At 38.7% G+C, this 13,004-nt stretch overlaps 1 long non-coding RNA gene across 1 annotated transcript; it reads right to left on the bottom strand.

Moving 5' to 3' along the window:
• Positions 1–9,265: 9,265 nt before the first annotated feature.
• On the bottom strand, positions 9,266–11,794 carry LOC142166354 (uncharacterized). Its single transcript, XR_012696729.1, has 2 exons — positions 11,560–11,794; positions 9,266–9,449 (listed from the first exon to the last, which is right to left on the bottom strand). It is a non-coding gene; the product is annotated as an uncharacterized LOC142166354 (long non-coding RNA).
• Positions 11,795–13,004: the final 1,210 nt, after the last annotated feature.

Raw genomic sequence — 13,004 nt, 5'->3', positions numbered from 1 at the left:
TAACACAGAATGTTCAAAAATGAAATACAAAGACTCATTCATGGCATATATAATAAAATAGTGATGTAAATTAAGAGATGAACCTTAAGAAGGATCTGACTTTGAAAGTTTACAGCTGGGGAGATCCAAAGGCAAATGAAAATTCCAAATCAGACCTTGATGAACTAGAAGCCTCGTCGGACAAAACTCGGACCTCGACTAATCCTCAAACACGACTGAAGAAACGAAGACCGGGCAGTGAATAGGATTCACGAACGGATCTCAACAGACCGAAACTTCGACTCTTCAGCGATAACTGAAGCGGATGACTGTTATCCTCGAAATTTCTCACTCTGTTTCTGCCCGTTTTTGAGTGTGTGTGCGTAAGGTCGTTGTTAGGTGAGAGACAGCGACGGGGGAACTGGTTTTCGGTGATAATCCGTTCGGTCTGGTTCGTCGCTGTTTTCCGACGGACTGGCGACGTGGCTGGCGGGGCTGGTTCGTCGGCTTGGTTGAAGGTGAAAGCGCTGCTTCTGTTCTTAAAATGAAGAAGAAGATGTTCCGGGGTTGTTTGGGTGGGGGGTGTGAAGAAGATGACCTCATAGGGGGGTCTGGAGAAGAAAATGTGAAGGGGGTGGGGGTCACTCATTTGTGCGCAGCCTTAGCAGCTGCTGCTTGGTTTTCGTTTTTTTTAGCCTCCTCCAGTTCTTTCGTTCCCACGCAGGTTTTGCCTTTTGCTTTTTTTTTGTTTCGTTCTCGTTCCTTTTTTGTGCTCCTCCCTTCCCTCATTCTTTAGGTAAAGCTTGTTTATATACATAGGTCTAGGTTAGTGGTAGGGTTTTAGGTTAAGGGGTATGGGCCTAGGAATTATGGGCTTGGCAATTGTGGGCTATGTCCAAAATTAGGCGTAAAGATGGGTTGCTCGAGCCCAAGCTCTATTCTTTCACTGCGAACGAGATTAAAAATACGAGCTCATTTATTAATTAATCCTACTATTCAAATAATTACTAAAATAAAACTAACCATTAAAACAAATCTATTTTTGGTATTTTCAAATATCATATTAAAATAAAAATACAATACTATCGTTGTATATATTTTTTAAGTTTTTTTTTAGATTAAAAATGACTACTAAACATTAATGAACCTATTTTTTATGATTTTTGTTTTCTTGTAATAAAATAAAGTAAAAGAGTTAAAATTACTTAAAATATCTATATTATGCCTAAGTTAAATATTTTACTCTAATATATAAAAAAATCTTGGGGAGGATCAAAAATCACATGTCTACAGCTGCCCCTCTTTGACTGGAAACGTATAAAGTTTTCAAACAAAGACTGACTAGACAAGTTTTTGACCCGACCCTTATTTGGAGAGACTAATACTAAGAGAGGGGGGAATGTGACCGAGCCCTGGTATCTGGGCTGCCTACATATCCTTGGCTATAAAGGAATCATGCCACGTGTAGTTCAAAAATGAGTGAGATGACGGAGTATGTTGAGGTGGAGATCCGGTCGAGGTGCCGTTCCGCCGAGGTTCCGGTCCGTAGTCCTGCTATTACATCAAAATCAAATCATGAAACAGACTAGCCAAGCCTATTAACTACGAGTTACAAGATTCCTATCTATAAGTCTTCTGAAGCTTGATCTTGAGTCTTGAGTGGTTCTTCATGCAGACTTTAGATTTGAACCTTAACGCTTGCCAGTTGCAGGTGCTAGCTTGTTCTTCTTTAGATTTTCGGACCAAGACCGGACATGTAGTGCTTGTGACCTCGGCCATGTCTTGAACAACTCACATCCTTCATCAATTTCTGCATTTGGATTAACTTGTTGCCTTTCTCTCTTTTCCTTTATTGACTAACTTCTGTTGATCATCTAGGACTGCTGACTCGCATTCTTGACGCGAGCTTCTTTTGTTACTGACCTGAATTGCATTCTAAATTGAATTCCCTTTCTTCCAGGTGGGCGGCTGATTGCTAAACTTGAACCGTCTTCTCTTGTTACTTGTCACTGTTTTCCCTTGCACCTTGAACCATTTTTCCCTGAAACTTGAACTGTCTTCCTTCGAAACTGCTTTCCCTTGAAACTCGAGTTGTCTTCCTTCGACACTGTTTTCCCTAGAAACTTGAGTTGTCTCCCCTTGTTCTCCAAGTGGGCACCTGATTACAACAAAATAGACAAAACAAAGAAATTTTCTGCCCCAGTTTGCACTAGGAAAATTTGTGAGTTGTTAGCAAAATTGTAAACCACTTGTACTATTGATGCAATGATGAAATTAAACTAAAGAATAGACTAGGAAAACTATAAACTAAGCTTGACTCAAGTAAAAACTGACCCTATTCTCCAGGCGGGGCTCCCTGACTGCTAACTTGAAATGTATTCCCTGCTCTCCAGACGGGCTCCTGACTTCAAAATAGACAAAACAAAGAAAATTTTCTGCCCCAGTTTGGTGGCTGGGCATAGATGTAAGTGTAAAATGGATCATGTTACCAAATATTACTAAGAATTTGAAAACTAAAACTTGAATTGTACTCCCTTGTTCTCCAGGTGGGCTCCTGACTGCTGACTTGAAATGTATTCCCTGCTCTTCAGGCGGGCTCCTGACTGCTGAACTTGAATGTATTCCCATGCTATCCAGGTGGGCTCCTGACTTCAAAAATAGATAAAACAAAGAATTTGAAATCTAAAACTTAAATTGTACTCCCTTGTTCTCCAGGCGGGCTCCTGACTACTAAACTTGAAAGTATTCCCTGCTCTCCAGGCGGGCTCCTGATTGTTGAACTTGAATATATTCCATGCTCTCCAGGCGGGCTCCTGATTGCTGAACTTGAAAGTATTCCCTACTCTCCAGGCGGGCTCCTGATTGCTGAACTTGAAAGTATTCCCTGCTCTCCAGGCGAGCTCCTGATTGCTGAACTTGAATGTCTTCTCCCTGTTCTCCAAGCGGGTACCTGATTTCAACAAAATAGACAAAAACAAAGAAAATTTTCTGCCCCAATTTGGTAATTGGGCGATTTGTGAATTGTTAGCAATATTGTAACCCACTTATACTATTGATGCAATGGTTAGAGTAAAGTAATGACTAGACCAGGATGTGCGTCTCCTATGAGTAAAACCCAAAACTTTGACTAGCAAATGCGTCTGCTAAAAATAAAACCTGAATGAACCAAACTAGGAAGTGCGTCTCCTACGGGTGAAATCTCAATTTAGGAGGTGCGTCTCCTAAAATAAAATATAACTTGAAATACCAAGACTAGGAAGTGCGTCTCCTAGGGGTGAAATCTCAACTTAGGAAGTGCGTCTCCTTAAAAATAAATATAACTTGAAATACCAAGACTAGGAAGTGCTTCTCCTAGGGGTGAAATCTCAATTACTCAAGCTAGGAAGTGCATCTCCTAGGAATGAACTTAAATGAACCAAATAGGAAGTGCGTCTCCTAGTGGTAAAAATCTCAATTTAGGAAGCGCGTCTCCTAATACAACAATACAACCTGAACTACCCAGCCTAGGAAGTGCGTCTCCTAGGGGGTGAAATCTCAATTTAGGAAGCGCGTCTCCTAAAACAAAAATATAACCTGAACTACCCAGACTAGGAAGTGCGTTTCCTAAGGGTGAAATCTCAATTTAGGAAGTGCATCTCCTAAAACAAAAATATAACCTGAACTACCCAGACTAGGAAGTGCATCTCCTAAGGGTGAAATTTCTATTTAGGAAGTACGTCTCCTAAAACAAAAATATAACTTGAAATACCAGACTAGGAAGTGCGTCTCCTAGGGGTGAAATCTCAATTACTCAAGCTAGGAAGTGCATCTCCTAGGAATGAACTTAAATGAACCAAATAGGAAGTGCGCCTCCTAGTGGTAAAATCTCAATTTAGGAAGTGCGTCTCCTAGTGGTAAAATCTCAATTTAGGAAGTGCATCTCCTACAACAAAATATAACTTGAAAACCCAGACTAGGAAATGCTTTTCCTAGTGGTGATGTGTGATCTTCTCAATAGCCTTTGCGTAAGTAGAATTGGGGCATTACACCTGAAAATTTCAACCTTCCAAGCTTTGATATGAACACAGCTTCCGTCCCTATCTCAGACAAAGAAAACTTGTGAGTTTAAACATGGTGGTTGGTTTGTAGCCTTGACTTTGCGGCGGCTGATCCTTCACTTGCCATGATAACTTTGATTTCACCTTGAAAGACATTGCTCACTTATTGACTAACCAATTTCTTTGTCACCCTTATCACAGAAAATACCTCTTCTCCGTTCACCCAACATCCACTATCTGTTGCATTGTTCATGAATTGATATATACCAAACCTTTGTATTTCACATGAATCCCAAAGCATGTTGATTGTTAACAACTCAGTGCGCACGTTGTTCTTTCCTAACTTATGCCACTTTGATATGCTAGCCAAATTCCGTTTTGTACAATTGGAAAGTTGGTAGAAAATTTTGAAGTCATTTCTCACTTGTTCTAACCAAATAGACTCAGTAAGAGGAAGTAAACAAGACAAAAGGAACGGAGTAAAGGACAGAGGAAAGAGGTGATTCCTAACAAGAAAACTACAAAGTAGAAACCTATCAAATGTGGATACCCACTCTAATGACCATGACATGCACTTGTGGCTTATTCTGTTGAGCAAGTCTGATGTTCAACTACTATTATATCCCTAAACCGTGAAACTGGGCTTCAATGCTCCGATTTCTCTCAAATTACTGTCGCCTTACGGTGCCCGCGAGGGTTTTTACCAATAAGACTCTCATTTTTTACTTCTCTCAGCTCTCGTCGCCTTACGGTGCCCGTGAAGGTTTTCACCAATAAGACTCTCTCATTTCATTATTTTCTGCTTGGACCAAAGTGTTGCCCCTGATATGAATTACCTCTCCTTGCTTGACTTGACATCTCTCGAAGACTGATCGGAAGGTCTTTCTTTGGACCGTAACGTGGGCTTTTGGATAGGGTTAAAAAGAAAGGATATCAAAGGCTCAAAACAATTCACATGGGTTCAAAATTACAACTTCCGGAATCAGATTTCTTGCAACGACCACAACTTCTGCCCCAGTTTCTTGCTTGGGGACTTTTGGATTTTTATTTTTATGGGACCGAACCGTGAGGCTGCCTACGTATCCTTAAAAGGGATCAGGTCAAACGTAGTTCATGACATAGGAATTGCTTCATTTTTGTACCTTTCTCTCTTTCTTCTTTTTCTCTTTTTTTCTCTTTTTTTTTTCCTTTCTTTTCTTTACTCTTTTTCTCTTCTTGTTGTTTTGTTGTTTTCTTTTTTCTTTTTCCTTTTTCCTCTTTTTTTTTCAATTTTCATCTTTTCTTTTCTCTCTTTTCCTTTACTTATCTTTCATGCTTGCGTTTCTGATCTTTGCTACTGATTCCAAAAGAGGGGTATGAAAGAAAATAAATGAGGCTCAAAGGGGTAACGAAGGATAAAGTATTTAGATAGCAGAACAAAATGTCTTCATCATTCCAATCTCCAAAACATGCCAAGTGCAAACTACACAATTAAGCAGACCAAGGAAAACATTTGTAACATCTTTTGATTGTACAAGACTTGAACACCATATCCACACATTCGCCTTCTACATCTGTTAATTACCAAGCACCATTGGACAACACCCTCACTCTCATTACCACGAACGACCCCCTACAAATTTGGGGCAAACTTGCCATTATCTTCACCCGATGCAGCATGATGCATTTCAATAGTGTGTTTTTATGTTCCACCTGCCCTAGTTTCACACAATTTGGGCTTGAAGTGATCTCAAAATGCCTTCACTTATTTCCCTCCAATATACCTACATCTTCAACATTGTTTCGTTGCTTCATGACTAAACTAACTTTTTAAGACCAGACTGAGAATTACGCATGCATGTCATGTCACTAGAGTCAACAGGAAAAGGACTATAAAAGGAAAAGAGAACTAAACAAAAATGACTAAAAATAACAGAAAACAGGAAATTGCATTAGACATGAAAGGGTTTGAACAACAAAACAAGCAAACTAAACTGGGTTACAACCCTGGAACAAACCTAGACAACACTAAACGAGTTACTACAAAAAATAAACTAGGCAAAATAAAAGTATAGAAGGATTTGAATCACAAGACAATATCCGGATTACAACCTTGAAAATAACCCGGACGACAGAAATGACAACAAAATAAACCACCAAGACTCCTCTCCAGGTAGCCAAGAGATGAAGTGTCTTTCCAATTACCAAGCACAACATCCTAGCCACTGGGTTCCACATCAATATTGCCAAAATCATTAACAACTTCAATATCACTAACTTCAGTCCGCAAGTTCCGAAGAGGATTTGCATGCTCCCTGTCATTGTCATTGATCACAATTACCTCTTCTTGAATCATTCTTTCTATTTCCCTTTTCAAAGAACGACAATCTTCAATGCTATGCCCTTGGACATTAGAGTGGTACATGAATCGTACAGTAGGATCAAAGCCTTTTGCATATGGGTCTGGAGTATAGCCGAGGAGTGGCTCAATCAGGCCAGCATGCTTTAACTTTTCAAACAAGCTTGTGTAGGATTCCCGAATTGGCGTGAAACTATTTCTTTGCCTTTGTTCCCTTCCCTGCCCCTGTTTTCTAGGGTTGTTGGGTGCTCGAAAATGTTGTGAAGGCAAGAATGTATTATGCGGTGCTGGCGCTCGCCATAGGGAATGACCTAGTGGTTGGACATATGACCAGACATTGTTCGGAGGATAATACTAAGGTGGATTACGTGGAGCTCGGGGACAGGTTTGGGGTTGGAGTTGAGGCTGGGTAAATTGGGGAGGCGGGCCCTTTGGTCCATGTCGTGACTCTGAAACAACCATAGCAACATCATCGTGTTCCTTCTGACCCAGCAAACTTCCTGTGTCGTTCTGAATTGCTTGTGTTGTGGCTTTTAAAGTAGAATAACTCATGATCTTGCTAGACTTCAACCCGTCTTCTACCATTTCTTCCATTTTTACCACATCATTAAAAGGCCTACCTACAGTCGTGATCAAATGCCCAAAGTAAGTTGGTTCTTGATCTTGAAGAAAGTACTCGACCATCTCTTTTTCTTCCATGGGAGGATGGACTCTGGCAGCTTGCTCTCTCCATCTGAACCCGTATTCCCTAAAGCTTTCATTAGGTTTCTTTTCCATCCTGGCGAGGGACATGCAATCTGGGACAATTTCTATATTGTACTGAAAGTGCCTGGCAAAGGCCTGAGCCATATCATCCCACGTGTACCACCTGCTAGCATCTTGGCAGGTGTACCACTCCAGAGCTGCCCCACTCAGATTTTGACTAAAATACGCCATCAATAATTTGTCTTTCCCACCGACGCCTCTCATCTTACTGCAGTAGCCTCTCAAATGGGCCACGGTATCTCCATGTCCATCATATAAATCGAACTTTGGTATCTTAAACCCATCAGACAGTTGGACATCAGGAAACAAGCACAAGTCTTTGTAAGCCACGCTCATCTGGCTCATTATCCCTTGCATGTTTCTTAAAGACTGCTCTAAGATTTTCACCTTCCTGGATATCTCATCTTGCTCCACTGTCTTAGCAGGCTTTTTAGTTTCACCGGGAGGCTCAAAATGAGGAGCGGGAGAGTATGAATCTGAGACTTTGAAAGTTGGTTCTGGTGCATAGTGTTGGGCATCAGGGACTTTGAACACAACCTCGTTAGAAGATCGAGGAAAAGTAGCTGGGGGAGGAACTACAAGAGCATGATTGGCCAAAGGAGCGGGATATGAGGTGATTTTGGCGGGTAGAGTGTGAAAAGGTTGTGGGGTGATATCAGCAGCAGTGAGAATCTAGATTTGGGATGGCGGTGGGATAGTTGCAGGGTTTTCAGTGTAGTTAGCGGGGAATGAAGGAGGAGGATGCCCCCTGATCCAAGACTGATACATTTCTGTCATCTGTTGTTTCACCCTTTGGAACTCCTCTTTCAATTCAGACTCCGACTCCACAAACTCCCTTGACAGGCCAACAACTCTTGAGCCCAAGTTTTTGCTAGTCATGGTTACCTTGCCCTTTGGCCTTGTGTTGAATGGATGAATTATCTTAAGAACCACAAGCCAACCAACCTTCTGCTATAATGAGGAGAACAAAAGGAACAAAATGAGGTCATCATGTTAGCGTTAGAGCATTTAACAGCTAAAAATATCACATTTTGTGCCATGTGCCTAGCAATAATTAACGGTCCAAGAATGACTTCGAGGGTCACAAGGTCACTTGGCGTCATCCCAATTTATCCATTTGAATCTTCTATTTTCTTTTTAACACTTCTTGGCTTGCTCATTTTTCTTTCTCTTTTTTTTTTTAATCATCACTCTTTTTTTTTCTCTTATTTCTCACATCCCATAATTTCATCTCTTTTTCTTCTTTCTCTTTTTTTCTTTTTTTTCATATTCTTTTAATAAATAAAAAAAATGATTCGATCGAACCCTATGTAGGTTGCCTACGTATCATGACGCCGCATGAATCAGATCTTTGCGTAGTTCTGGAGATCGGGAATAAAGTAAACAAACTAACGTTTTCTTTTTTCATTTTCTTCTTCTTCTTTTTTTTTTTTCTATTTACCTTAGTGACTAATCCGATGAGAAAAGAGAAATAAAAGAAGCAAGTCTTTTTTTTGAATCTTCTTGACTGAATGCTCTATAACCTATTCTAAACTCAAGCTTAATGAGCATGTTTTTTTCTTTTTTTTTTTTGAAACAAATACTCTATTAAGGAAAATCCTAGAAGAGAAAACCCCTTTTTTAATTTTTTTTATGAAGAAAATCTGAATAAACCACAGAAAAATATTTTGAATCTTCATTTGATATCCTGACGCAAGATTTCGTAGCAAGCAATGAAAAAAATAAAACAGAATGTTTCTGGATTTCAATTTTGATTGCCTAAAGGAAAAATTCTAATGATAAACAAAAGATAAAGTATGCTTTTTTCTATGTACAGTATCCTAAAGTTCTAATGAAAATAAAAAGAATTTTTTTCCCACTAATTTCCCAAAGAAATACCTCAAAAGAAAATCTTTTTGGATTTTGGAATTAACACCTTAAAGAAAGCTTTTAAAGAAGTACAAAAATAAAAGTACTAAAGGGAACATAAAAATAATTCATTTTAAGTCCTAGATATTAATTGCCTAAAGAAAAAACAACCTCAAAAAATTTTCATTTCTAGAATTAGTATTCTAAAGAAAATTTATAACGGAAATATAAAATGCATTATCTCTTTTTTTTTTGGATTTTTGAGTTACAACACATTTTTCAAATATAAAGCAGAAAATACAATAACAAAATACTTGACATTACTGTACGAAACTAGAAAGTAAAAGACGACATAAAAAACATAAAAATAAAATAAAAATAACAAATATAAAAATGTCCTTAAACAACTCCTGAATGCGGTGGTCCTGGGGTATCTGTCATTCTCAAACTCCGGTAAATAAATCCACACCTGTATGAGAAAACTTTAAACCAACACTATGTGAGACAATAACACTCCCTACTGGACACATGCAAGACATGATTGAGGCTATTTTTGCAAAATGACTTATTTGACCAAAAGGTGGCTAGAAGTGAAAAATTTGGCTATGACCCCGCAAAGCCAAGAACTAAGATTTACTAGGAATACTGGACCCTATGTGGGTTTCCTACGTATCACGCACCGAAAGACGAGAATCAGGTATGCGTAGTTTGGGCAGATTGGATACGGGCGATAATTAAAAAAAACAATAAATTTAGAGATAACATATTTATTTTTTGCTTTTTCTTGAAAAATGATGAAACATGCAAAATCTTTTTGGATTTTCTTTTTCTCTTTTTTTTTTTTTTGATTTTTTGATTTTTGGAAAACGATGAAAAATTGCAAAATCTTTTTTCCCCTAAAATTTCAAGCTCTTTTTTTAACAACATAATTGGGCCCCACTCGCTTTATCTCCACACTTCATTCTCTCTTTTCTTTCTTTTTTTTCATTTTTCATTTACCCTCAACTATCATTGGTCCGCCAAATGACCTTTTTACCCTTGAATAAATGCAACATGTAGCACATAGGATGCATCAAGATGGTCTGTTATTTTGGGTGCACCTGTCCTAGACGGATCCAACCCCTGTGTTGAGTCCCCCAAAGTCAAATGTACGTGATGCAAACAAGCGTTCCTACTAGGGATCTGACATGAGGTTTTGTTATACTGGGTTCAAAACCTGGGTTTATTGTTCTAGATCTGGCTTACCCGAGCGGACAGCTCGAGCCGAAGCGAGGGCAACGTACCGGGAGCACGAAAGTCTACCCGGCCTAGTTACTTGACCCAACCTCGTTCTATTAGGTATGACTTCTAACAAAAAAGTGGGTCACGCGTACATGTGCACCATAAATTCAGAAGACTCAAAAAGAAGAAGGGTTTCGTAGCAGTTTATATATACAGTTCAGATAATATTAAAGCGGTAAAAAGCAACGTTTAGTACATTAAGCCCAAACATGTAAAAATCAGATAATAAATAAAGCCAAATATAACAATTCATCCAAGCTCGAATTCTTGAACCATGAACCAGAAGTTCTGGGTTCTTTTGTCCCCAGCAGAGTTGCTAGAGCTGTCACACCTCCTTTTTCACTTACACCCACGGGGAAAGGGTATAAATAAAGGAGTTTTTCCATTTAAAGGACAATCGAAACGAGATTTATTTATTAAAATTCAGAGTCACCACTTGAGAGATTTATGGTGTCCCAAGTCACCGGTTTAGAATCCCGAATCGAGGAAAGATTGACTCTATTTAACAGTCCGCAAACCAGAAATTCGGGTAAGGAATTCTGTTAACCCGGGAGAAGGTGTTAGGCATTCCCGAGTTCCCTGGTTCTAGCACGGTCGCTTTGATTATACTTGGCTTAACTAAATTGTTTAATTACTGAACTTAGAACCTATGTGCACTTACTTTTCACCGCTTTTTAATTAAGAAGATTATCTTGAAATGAGTCACGCGTACGTGTACCCATTTTTTTTTTTGGCGCGTCAAAAATCATGTCACGCGAATGTGTCCACAATTAATAACGCTTTATTATTATTAAGAAAGTTTAGTCAAAGTTGCGCGAACGCATACTTCGATTTTTTTTTTAAACAAAAAAATCGTAATCATATCACACGAACGTGTACACCACCACAATTATAGATTAAAAGCGTACCTAGAAGTATACTAGCGGTGTTCATGAATTATTTAACTTATTCAATTTTGAACAAAAAAGCAGCAGAAATTGCAATGTTCCATCTCCCATATTTTGGCACCTTATGCCAACTAGATTGACGTGTGCCCCCATTAAAGAACAAATAAAGCAAATGCTTAAAATTCAAGATGCCAAAGTTTAAAAATTCTCTGCCTTCCACTCTTACTCACTTAAATTCCAATTATCACATTAGCCATCTAATTAATAATATCATATGAATAATTAATCACACTAAAATGAAGTCAATATGCTAATATTCTTCAAGCAATGTTCAATGCCAACAACACAGAACGTTCAAAAATGAAATACAGAGACTCATTCATGGCATATATGATAAAATAGTGATGTAAATTAAGAGATGAACCTTAAGAAGGATCTGACTTTGAAAGTTTATAGCTGGGAAGATCCAAAGGCAAATGAAAATTCCAATAGGATTCACGAACGGATCTCGACAGACCGAAACTTCGACTCTTCAGCGATAACTGAAGCGGATGACTGTTATCCTCGAAATTTCTCACTCTGTTTCTGCCCGTTTTTGAGTGTGTGTGCGTAAGGTCGTTGTTAGGTGAGAGACAACGACGGGGGAACTGGTTTCCGGTGATAAACCGGCCGGTCTGGTTCGTCGCTGTTTTCCGGCGAACTGGCGACGTGGCTGGTGGGGCTGGTTCGTCGGCTTGGTTGAAGGTGGAAGTGCTGCTTCTATTCTTAGAATGAAGAAGAAGATGTTCAGGGGTTGTTTGAGTGGGGATGTGAAGAAGATGACCTCACAGGGGGGTCTGGAGAAGAAAACGTGAAGGGGGTGGGGTCACTCGTTTGTTCGCAGCCTTAGCAGCTGCTGCTTGCTTTTCGTTTTTTTAGCCTCCAGTTCTTTCGTTCCCACGCAGGTTTTGCCTTTTGCTTTTTTTGTTTCGTTCTCGTTCCTTTTTTGTGCTCCTCCCTTCCCTCATTCTTTAGGTGTTAGCTTGTTTATATACATAGGTCTAGGTTAGTGGTAGGGTTTTATGTTAAGGGGTATGAGCCTAGAAATTATGGGTTTGGCAATTGTGGGTGTGAGCACGTGATTTTTGCCTCATACGAATTACTCCAAAATAATTCCCCAAAAATTAGGTTTTGGTTTTGATTATTTGTTATTTTTAGGAATTATTGCGTGATTTTTCTGATTGTTTGCATATGTTTGTGTGCATGTTTAATTTTATTAATGCATTAAAAATACAAAAAATATAGCATTTGCATTTAAGATTTGATTTTTTACATTTTTGGAATTAATTAATAATTAGGTATTTTACAAAAATGAAAATTCGCAAAAAATAACATATTTTGTATTTTAGTCAAATTGTGTGATTTTCTTTTAATTTAGTATTGCATTATTTGTGATAATTCAGAACTTAAGAGATTGTTAAAAACAAAAACTTAAGGGTAATATTGAGGATTGTTTAACAAAAAGGGTATTCATCTAATTGAGAAGCTTCTCAATAGTGGTAGGGTTAGAATTACACTAGCTAGTTTAAGTGGACAATTAAGAAATAAAAAGCTGAAAATGATAATGAGAATGACACTAATTGATTAATTTGGAGAAAATAAGTTAGTGGGGATAATTAAAATAAAGTAAGGGATACTAGTAATGAGGATGGCATTGATTGAGTGCCTATAAGAGGGGAATTCGGAAGGAGAAGAAAAAAAGAGGGGGGCGGAGAGAGCGGTATACACTCGATATACACTCTGGATACACTGAATATACAGGGGCAGAGAGCTAAGAAAACTTGGAAGAGATTCTGAGAGAAGGAGACAAGAAAACATTCTGAAAATACT

The sequence above is a fragment of the Nicotiana tabacum genome, chromosome 11, assembly GCF_000715075.1.
Source record: "Nicotiana tabacum cultivar K326 chromosome 11, ASM71507v2, whole genome shotgun sequence".
In the NCBI taxonomy this organism is placed as follows: Eukaryota; Viridiplantae; Streptophyta; class Magnoliopsida; order Solanales; family Solanaceae; genus Nicotiana; species Nicotiana tabacum.
Note: the sequence above shows the minus strand (reverse complement) of the source record. Positions and strands in the feature narration are given on the sequence as shown.